Below are 11,075 nucleotides of genomic sequence, written 5' to 3'. Positions count from 1 at the left end.
TTTCCCTACTTTTCCAATCTGTAACCCTTTTGATTGCTTCATTTACTATCCTTTTGCTAGCTTCTCAGCAAGTGACTCAGAGTGATAGCCATTGAGAAACTGTGACCAGCCTTAAATCTAACTTGCCTTTGCTACTGAGAAGTGCTAGCTGTTTTCTGTATTAGTGATTGACTAACCATTTCATGTGCTTTGATCTATGATTTAAAATAATCTTTCTGCACACAGATTATACTGTCTTTTATAAACTTAATCCTTTCTCTGAATGAGAGCTTCCTATATGATCTCTTTTCTTCTGAAATCTAGGATGTTTAGTTCAGCAGCATTCAGTACAAGCCAAAGCTGCAAGCTAGATAGTAAGCATTAAATCCAGATGCCACACTTTTTTATGTGTATGTGTTAAGATGATAATTATTTTATTAATCTGCTGCATGTTTTGAGTTTTGGAAGGGGTTTTGATAAGTATTGTGGAATACAGGGGAGTTTTTTTCCCAAGCCTCCTGTCGCTGCAGACAGACTCTTGTAGCAGTTTTGGTCTAGATTATACGAATTTCTGAAATAGACTGTTATCCTGCTAGAATTTTTCTGTGGAACACCTGTCAGTGTCTTCACTGGATTACAATTTGCTGCCAACTTTGAGAGATTATTTATAGCTGGGGAAAGCTTTAAGAGGTTTAGGCTTCCTGATGGCTCCTAGCTTTGTTTTACCCACCCAACCTCCCTCTATCTGCAAGTGTTTCTCTGAATAATTTACAGGGAAGTGTGTTGAAAATTAGGAAAACTGGTATGCATGACCAACAGCAATGGGGCAGCAATTCCGAGTGTCTCACTATACAGCTTCACTGGGCAACTTTTGAAATGTCTACACAGATCTGCAAGTTGCAGCATTTCGCAGAAGGAGCTGGCCTGGCCAGTATTCCCTCTTGCTCCCCCATTCCAGCCTTATGTCAGTGAGCTCCACATAATCCATAATCTCTTGCTTTTAAATTAGTCTCTTCAAGCTTCCTTGAAAGCCATATGTCTATCACAATTCAATGCGTTATATGGCAAATTCTTAATTTGGGACAGTTTAGCAGAGCAAATCAGCATGCTGCTCCAAATCTGTAACCGAGTACTTATATTTTTCAAATCTGGATTGCTTTATTTATGGATGTATTTTAACCTAAGATCAAATTTACAATACTTCAGTGAATACAATTAAGGCTGTGGGTGGAAGTCTCCAAGCAGCTGCAGTGTTTTTTCAGTGCTTTCTGCAGCTGCTGAAATTTTTCCTTGTGGAAAATCTTGAGGCAAAATCATCTGGCTATTAAATATACATGGTTTGTACAAATCTGCCTGACTTCAGGTAGGTCAGAGAACCCATTTTCCTAGTGGAAACTAGCTGGACTGTTACTGCCTGTCCATTTTACTCAAAGTGCTGAAAGTAGAGGTACAAAAAATGAAATCCATATGTTAAAGTAGCCAAGGACTTCCAGAGACACTGGAAATTATGAAGGGCTTATGCAGAGAAAAAGGGGTAGTTCAGACAGTGCAGCAAGGCTTTATTTATTTTTGTTTGATAATTGCTAACCTTCCCCTTCTAAAATCCTTAAGGTGATGAAGTTAATTACTAATAATATATCTACTGAGACTGAAGCAATGTTTTCAGATGGTTTGAAATATTTTTCAGTTGCTTAAACATAGCTCATATTACGTGTCTAGACTGACATAATTCTCTGCCTGAAAATTCTTTTAATAAGGTGACTTTTAAAAAAAATCTTTCAAGCATTCTTACAACACCTGGCAAAGTAAGTACATCAAACATGTTAGAAATTAATATTTTAAAGTTTTCAGAAAAACTATAATCAATTTCTGTTATACCAACAGCCGCAGAAATGAAGAATACATGTTCATACTCATTTCCTTTATCTTCAAAAAATACTTCTCTATTCATTACATATGAGTCTGAATTTACCTCACTCTAGAGCTGTAGAAAAATTGCATTTAACAAATGTGATGCAAAGTTTTTGTAGATGAAACTGTTTCACAGTGTATTTTTTAATACTGCTCAATCCTGGAAAGGAATTTTTTTTTTAGGGAAAGTAATAGCACGGTGCCTGAAAATTTGGACTAAACTGCAGCAAAACATGAGGATTAGCAAAAACCCTGACTAGTGCTTCCACCTAGATTTTACTGTTGACTAATTTGTCTAAGTGAGGATATGTATCTGTGGGATTTCCAGTGCTTCTGAATGCACAGAAAGTAAAGATAGGGTAAAATTGTTCAGCTGCAACTTCTTCAGGGGCCATCCTGAAAGACAGCTTACAAAATTTCAAATTTAAGGAAATTTCTGGATTTTAGTCTTTTGGTGAAATGTGTATTTAAAGTGAGCTTTTGGCAGATTTCTGGAACAATTGTGATCTTGAGCACCTGGAAACTGATCAGGTTTTGTGGTGTGAACAGTAACATTTGAACTAAGTTTAGGGCAGTGTCCTGCACTGAACACACTGCTTCCTGGCACGGCCCTAAACCGGCACTTGGGTTTGGGTAATGGCCCCATCCTCATGTGTTAGGATTTGAACTACTGCAAATAAAACTTGTGAGCTTGTGGCTTTACTTGAGCACCTGTCTTCTAGCTTTACAATGCTAGAGTAATAACTCTTCTACACTCTGAAAAGTTAATCCTGAGGCTTGTGCCTCCAAGTTACCTCTTACTGATCTTTACTGTGGTCAAGTTGGTCTTAATGTCCCTAAGTCAGCTTGACCTCTGTGAACACCATCGCTTAACTTTGTTTCTATATTAATGCCATGTCAGTTTACTGTGGCATGTTAGAAATTGTAATCCAGTGTTTTTGAAAGTAGGTTTCTAGTCTTCGAAGCCTTTTTTAAACTGAAAGATTTCTTTCTGCTCTGCTTGTATTCAGTATTCCTCCCATTTGTCCAAATTCCAGCTTCAGCATTAGATTACCAAAGTAATTTGTCCCTGTTTTCAGACTTCACATGATTTTAGTGACATGTAACCTATCTACTGTTAATTGTAGAATGAGTACAGTCATCCATAAAACAGTTTATTTTTAAATGAGGGTTTGCTACGCTATCTGTTTTCAGTTCACTTTGCCTTCTCTACTTTGTCAGAGCTGTTATTATTCCTTCAGACTGTGCCACTTCTCTCCCTCTTCCCCTCAGAGAGAAATTCTATCAGGCTTTTACTAGATCATGTTCTCTATCATTTTCCTTGCTCTTACTACTAACGAATGTCTCCATATTTATATATATTAGTTTTGCTTTCAAATGAATTAAGAATGTAACATGATATGCTGAGAAAGCGCACAGATGTAAAGTCTACCCTTTTTTTTTTTTTTTTTTTTTGTCTGCCTGCATGATTACCTAGAATTTAATTGGTTTTCATGGCATTAACCTAGAATCAGGTCTTTTTCTAGAGAAAAAATGCCACATCAGTTTGCAATCAGAAATGCTCTTGGAAAATCTGACTTCCATAGTAGGGTACCTGTTCTCTAAAAACATACTTGCTAAGTCTAGCCTGGATCCTAAGCCCTGAGGGATAAATAGACATTTTAAACATCTGAATTACTGCAAAGTTCTTAGCTTGGCCCAGATGTCTTTCTTTTAAATGAAAAGGCTTTGATACTACCAAGTACACTTCAGCCAAACTTGCTAATTTTCTAGGAACAGCAGCTGTCCTCTGGGCTACTGTCAATCTCTTATTTAAATTCTGCCCTCACAGGTTAAGATGAATAATAGCAACAGGGCTGAAAGATTAGGTTGCTCTTTGTTGTTGATCCAGGCTTTTTCCAAGTTCTTTCTTGCCTAATTGCTTGCTGTGACAAACAGTTCTGTGCTTTTTCCAATTTTGCTTCTTTCAGTATTAGTTCCAGGATCTTTGATACACTGGGCTCTTGAACTTTTCTCCCTGTTGGCCTTTATTTCAGTTTTAGCAAGGCGTGTCTCAGATGGTTTCAGCTTTGTACCAGAAACTAGCTTAATCAGCAGCAGGTAACATGGCCTAGCCCAACAGTTAGCCCTGTCGTTACACGTTGTACCGTACAGACAGATAGAGATGATGTTCATCAGCTGCTCAGTCACGTTTGCCGAATAAGTTCCTCCTTATGTGGATATGCATATGAACTCACAAGTTTGGCCTGAGAACAAATTACCAGTGTTAGCTCCTTTTCATCTTAGGTTTTTGGTACCTAGAATTTCAACATTAAAATCAACCATTTACGTTTTTGAGCCTAATCTTGAGGTCTTAGGCTTTTGTTTTCTTTTCAAAGACTCATCTTGTATTTTCGTACAAAATAAGCTGACTGACATTTTTACAGGTCCGGATGACTCCTATTTTGTCTGGAAGAAGAACGGACAGAAGATAAAAGCATGCATCACTGAGCAATCCCATATGCTGTTTGATGGCAGAGTGCATGTTCTGAGTTGGCTGAAAGATTCAGTATCAGAAAATACAGAATATAAGTGTTCATTAATCTCAAAAGTTGGGAACGTAACATCTGAAGTGCTCATCACAGTGGAAGATAAAGGTAGACTTCTTTTGAATCTATGCTATGTTTGGCCTGACCCTGGTTTGAGTAGAGCTCTGTAATTTTCACCCATAAAATGTGTGCGCATCTGAAGATTGTAACTTGCCTACTGTATTAGTATCCACTTCAATTGTCTTTGAAAAGGTTTTGCAGGCATAAAAATTCTTTCTTCCATCCTCTCCCTCGGAATACTAACCTGCAAATTAACAGTTATGACCTAGAAATGAAACCAAACCTGCTAAACTTAAGGACACAAATTTGGAGTCAGGTTTCTGAGTACCAGAAAGTTAAAAATAGGTGCTCTGCCAGAACTCTACAGGGTAATGTAGAAAAAGATCTTTAATGTAATGTAGAAAAAAATCAAGACTGTAAAAAGAAACCCCAACCACCCAGGACTTTTGAAAATCAGATAATTTGTAAATCACCTGTAGTTGGGTGAGGCCAGTTCCTACCTCTTCATTTGGACACTAACTGGGCAGGAGGTCAGTTAGCTGACTGGCAGCTGTTCAAAGATCTTTCGGATACTCACAATTGACCAATGCAACTTGAGCATCATTTACAAGTAGCTTTTGAGAACTTATGCAGGCCTGGAGAAGGTCTGAATAACCTTTGAAAAGGCAGCAGGAGCAATAAAGATGATACAGTATGGATTTTCTTATGGAGCTGGTGGAGGAACATGCCAAGCCTCTCTCCATCATTTACCAGCAGTCCTGGTTAACAGGGAGGTCCCAGATGACTGGAGACATGGCAATGTGATGGCCACCTGCAAGAAGGGCAGGAAGGAGGATCCAGGGAACTACAGGACTATCAGCCTGACCTTGGTACCGGGGAAGATGATGGAATGTTTCATCCTGGGGGTGATCACACAGCAAGTGCAGGACAACACGGGGATTGGGTCCAGCCAACAGGGGTTCATGAAAGCCAAGTCCTGTTTAACCAACCTGATATTCTTCTATGATCAGGTGACCTGTCTTGTAGATGAGGGAAAAGTGGTGGCTGTTATCTGCCTGGACTCCAGTAAGGCACCTGACACTGTTTCCCACAGCATTCTGCTGGAGAAGCTGGAGGCTCATGGCCTAAGCAGATGGACTCTTTGCTGTATTAAAAACTGGCTGGATGGCCAAGCCCAGAGAGTTGTGGTGAATGGAGGTAAATCCAGTTGGTGACCAGTCACGAGCAGTGTCCCTCAGGGCTTGGTTTTGGGACCAGTCTTGTTTAATATCTTTATCAGTGACCTGGATGAGAGGTTTAAATGCACTCTCAGTAAATTTCTTGATGACATGAAACTAAGTGGGAGTGTTGATCTGCTTGAGGGTAGGAAGGCTCTGCAGAGGGATCTGGACAGGCGGAAGCAATGGGCTGAGGTCAGCTCTATGAGGTTTCACACGGCCAAGTGCTGGGTTCACACAACCCCAGGCAACGTTCCAGTCTTGGGGAGGAGTGGCTGGAAAGCTGCCTGGCGGGAAAGGACCTGGGGGGGTTGGAGGACAGCCGGCTGAACGTAAGACAGCAGCGTGCCCAGGTGGCCAAGAAGGCCAATGGCATCCTGGCCTGGATCAGAAGTGATGTAACCAGCAGGAGCAGGGAGGTGATCGTGCCCCTGGACTCAGCACTGGTGTGACCTCACCTTGAGTACTGTGTCCAGTTTTGGGCACCACAGGATAAGAAGGACATGGAGGTGCTGGAGTGGGTCCAGAGACCGCCAACGAGGCTGGCGAGAGGGCTGGAAAACATGCCTTATGGAGGCTGACTGAGGGAACTGTGGTTGTTTAGTCTGGAGGAGACTGAGAGGTGACATTATCACTCTCAACAACTACCTAAAAGGAGGCTGCAGTGAGGCTGGTGTTGGTCTCTTCTCCCAGATTACTAGTGATAGGACAAGAGGAAATGGCCTCAAGTTGCACTAGGGGAGGTTTCGATCGGATAAAAGGAAGAATTTCTTCACTGAGAGAGAGGTTAGGCACTGGAACTGGCTGCACAAGGAGGTGGTGGAGTCATCATCCCTGGAGATGTTAAAAAAACAGGAAGATATAGCACCTGATGTTAGGGTCTAGTGGTTAGGGGAATGCTGGGAGGAAGGTTGGACTGGATGATCCTAGAGGTCCTTTCCAACCATAGTGATTCTATGAGACTTGGCAATGTAATGGGGGAATTAGTTAGCTGGTTAATAACAAACAGAAATGGGTCAAGAGCTCAACCCTTTTTTTTTTTAGTTAACGAGAAAAGCAGTAGGAGTTGCACAAGTTGTCTTGCTATCACTTTGAACTCTTGTCTCAAAAGCAGAATAAAAACTTCAGTGAAACTACTGTAAATATAAAACAGTACTCCAGAAGCATTACATAATGTTGGTATTGTCCCAACAGTTAAGTAGAAACTGTGAAATCTGTGTGTCACCATCAGTGTTCCATTCTGCAATAAAGGTACCGAATCACTTTACTCTCAAGTCGATTGAGTTTGTGGTAGAGGGGAACAGACATGCCGATTTGAATAAAAATTACTTCCAAATAACATGAGAAGAAGTAGACCAAAATGAAGGACAAGATGGCAATTTTTTTTTCCTTCTAGCCCAATTCCCATAGGAAATACTGCAACTGAATAGAGATAACTTACTTCATCATCACATAGTTATGTAATCATCCCATGTGCAATTCTCAGATAGTGCTGGTCAGGATGGATGGACCAAAGAATTCAATACCTGGAGAAGTGTCATCAATGAGCATGACAAGATGATGCAAAACTGGAAGAAAACATGGGTAAGAATTTTTGGAAAATCTATCTCCTGTAGGACTTTCTACATGATGCACTACAGTTGCAATTTTGTAAATAGCCTGTGATGTTTCTGCAGCCACAGGTATTTATGTAACCATGTGGTTAGTGTTTCTGTAGATGTCATCACTCAACCCTTTTCATCAGTAAAATCTGCTCCATCTGTTACATACATTAAATTTATTTTAGCTTGTTCCTTCAGTCCACTAACCAAGTGCTAATCAGTCGTTCTCATCCTGCCCCAAACAGTAAGACTGTGTATAGTGAATATAGAAGATTAATCACATGCGTAGACTAATTGAATTTCAGAGACTACTGGACATCATAAATGGTACTATCCTTCAAAGCTGGTCTTCCATTAATAAATGTCCAAATTTAGCATTTGATATTTTTCTCCATCATTTGTAAGAAAGACTAGGTTTGATAACTTTTGGGTATGACACATGCTTGTTACATGTGCAACAGGTAGTACAGGCAACCTTTAAACCCATTTTAATTTTTAAAGCAGTATTAACACATCATTCTGAACTTTTTCTTCTTCAGGAGAACTGCAACAAGAAAAAGAGCCTGTGATGTACAAAGGAATGAGCAGTACCCAGAACTCTCTTTCAATGCTGTCACATTAGGTTATTTGCAAGTGGTAGCACTGGCATTAAAAGTGACATTCATGAGAATCACCTGAAGCTTCAGGTAGAAGTGGATATCCTCACTGCACCACAGAATAACTAAATTACGTGCTACAAGAAATGTCACCCATCCCATGCTGGAAGTATTCTGGAGTTCTGATGCCAGTTATTTCAGCTTAATGAAGAACAAAAGTGGTCTCAGTAAGACGCTGCTCAAACAATGTAATACAATGTATGGCTTCTGGTCTGAGTTCATTGAGCAAACCAATTAATTTCAGGCTTGAGGATCTTGGCACATGACTTGGAGATCAGTAATAATATGTGAATCAAATTTACTTAAAGGCACTGCAGCATGCCCATTTATTTTAATGTGTTTGCCCCTATAGTCTCTTCCAAGTGTTTTGAAGAGTGTTCCTTTTTGATGTCAGCAAGTTCCTTTGGAAATAGAAATTCTGTACCAAATAAATAACTTCTGAATGCTCAAAATACAGATAAATTACAAAGCATCCAAGTTATAGCAGACTCTTTAGTTTTTGGAAATTGTTCTAGCTTTCAGATAGCTGTGGTAGCTACAAAAAAATTCTATGTTGAATTAATTTCCTGGTCAACAACTGCAGACTGGAAATGTGAGGACCTACTTATTATTGAAATTGTTTTACTGGATTGCTGTTCAGTTTTGTTCTTCTGCATCTAATCAAAGTCTAAGGCATAATTCAAGTCTTCTGTCTTCTTGGTGTTTTTCAACAATCTGGAAGCAGAAAGATGCCACATAAGTGTAGCTTGAGGTTGTGGGGACAGATGCTCCTAGTGGTACTAGAAAGCTTCATGCTTATCCTTAAGTTATCCTGTAACTGGTAAAATTTAAGTTAGATGGTTTCCTACATTGAAAAAGCATTCTTTCTGAATGACCCTTTCTTTTCACAGCCCCACACCCTGCCCTGGCCCACCTTGTGGTCACACATACAAGGTGAAAATTTTTATACACAAACCATTTTCCCTATTTTTCACATTGGCAATTGTAAACCAATGCTAATGCAGACTTCTGACACGAGCATTCATAGGGAACTTTTTCTTCATTTTGTTCCTGTTATGGCACCTTTTATGACTCAGGTACTACTATAAAAAGACTGTTCTTGAATTGTCCCTCCTCTATTATTCAGTAGATGTGGTGTTGAGTGGGAAGGTAATGCTTTAAGATTGAGGTCAGAGTTTTAGAGGAGCTTTGCCTTATCTCTGCAGTGAGGCACTGCAAGTAATAATAAAAAAATATAACTCAGTTTTTTTGTGTAGTTCAACTTTGTGAAAAAACATCTGTGTAACACAATTAGTGAACAGAACTGTGACCCCTTCTAGTGAATTTTGCTACATTCTAAGAATAGGAAACAACTCCCTAAGTTTTTGGTAACTTATAATGTTTCCAAAGTAACTTCATGTTCTTCTCAGTAAGACAAAATAGAAAATATTGTGGAAAAAAACCAACAACAATCCAGGCCTTTAATGTGATCTTCACCAACTAGTCCTCATTCCATGCAGTGACTAGGTTTAGCAGTTTCAGAGTTTTAGATGTGTATGGGTGTGGCACAAATGTGAATAAATCACAATGTACCCCTGGATCAAGGACATCTGCTGGCCAAACCCATCTTTCATTTCTGTGATCTTTCACCCTCAATTTCCATTTAAGATTCGAAGAAACTAATACAAAAACATCATCATCGTCATTAGTTACCAACCGTGCATCTCAGCTTAAAGCTGGCATCCCTTACCAATGTGCTTCCTCAAAGGTGACATTTCAACTACCATTAAATGTCCAACAGAAGAGTTCAAGTCACAACCATACTTCATAGAATCAATATATTGTTAACAGATTTTATAGAAGATTTTACAGAATTTACATTCTACAAAGTTGTTTGAAATTCAAAGTTATTTAAAGTTCTTGTATCACTTTTAAATTCACAAGGCAGCTACTTTCTAAAGAATTGCACTACACATGTCCAGTGCAGCGAAGCACATACAGACACACTTCATCAATGCTGGCAGCAGGATATGCCTTTCAGGACAGCTCACAAAAGTAGTAAGTGCATCCTCCAATTACCTGCTGTAGACTTGTCTCCTCATGTCAGCAACTTGTAAACACTGGTATTTACATAGCACATTCTCACTAAGGGGCTCCACCACCATTATGAGCACTTTTTTTTTTAATTTCTTTTAATGTAAGATAAAAATTTAATTTCCTGTAAGATATAAATTTTCCCTACTTTAGATTAAAAACTGAGATGGATCAAAACCAAAAACATGTATATACTGACACAACCCCAAACTGAAGGAATGAGAGGTCTGTTGGCATGGAAAACTTACAGATAGAAGGCTTGAAGGATAGTAAATGTGTCAGCCCACTATCCTAACTTCAAAGCAGGACCTATGATAAACTAGTCTCAGCAGCATCAGAAACATCATCATTGTACACCTAATCAGCTTTCAAAAAATGGCTGAACAGAGAATTTTCAGGAATATTGTTTTCAGACGTCAGCATTTCAGCACTTCAGGAATGTCAGAACACTGTAGTCAATGTTCTCTCCTTTACAGGATATCATGATCCTTATGATTACTACTGTATGAGCACAAAAGAATAACATACCACACAGGAGAGCTAAATGGGAACTTTGTCATGATGGCCTTCCTTAATTAGTTGCAATCGAATTAAAAATAAAATGCAATTTCCCTGCAAGTCCCAGTCTTCTGGCTCACAGAATCACCTCCCAAATAAAATGATCTTTCTAGCAAGTTCTTTTGCTGTATTGTATCACTAGGACATCGGTGACAGTCCTTAAAACATTAAAGTATGCCAAGCCATTTCAAATGGTTTGGAGCCAAGAAAATTTGCTGTTGTCATCTACTGTAGTAATCGGACCAATACACAGAACAAAAAGCATCAGCCAGTGCCCCATGTGCTTCTGTGCTTAAAGGAGACTCAGAACAGTTTAGCTGATTTCAGAAATTTCTTACATCATGTTATTTTGGTACCCTCTCTCTACAGGTCTGAAAAAGAGAAAAAAAATCCAGCCCAGTAGAACTGAATCATTATAAAATCATAGAATGGCTTAGGTTGGAAGGGACCCTAGAGATCATCTAATCCAACGTCCCTGCAATGGACCTAGAT

This window comes from Merops nubicus, unplaced genomic scaffold (genome assembly GCF_000691845.1).
Source record: "Merops nubicus isolate BGI_N331 unplaced genomic scaffold, ASM69184v1 scaffold10360, whole genome shotgun sequence".
Taxonomy (NCBI): domain Eukaryota; kingdom Metazoa; phylum Chordata; class Aves; order Coraciiformes; family Meropidae; genus Merops; species Merops nubicus.
Note: the sequence above shows the minus strand (reverse complement) of the source record.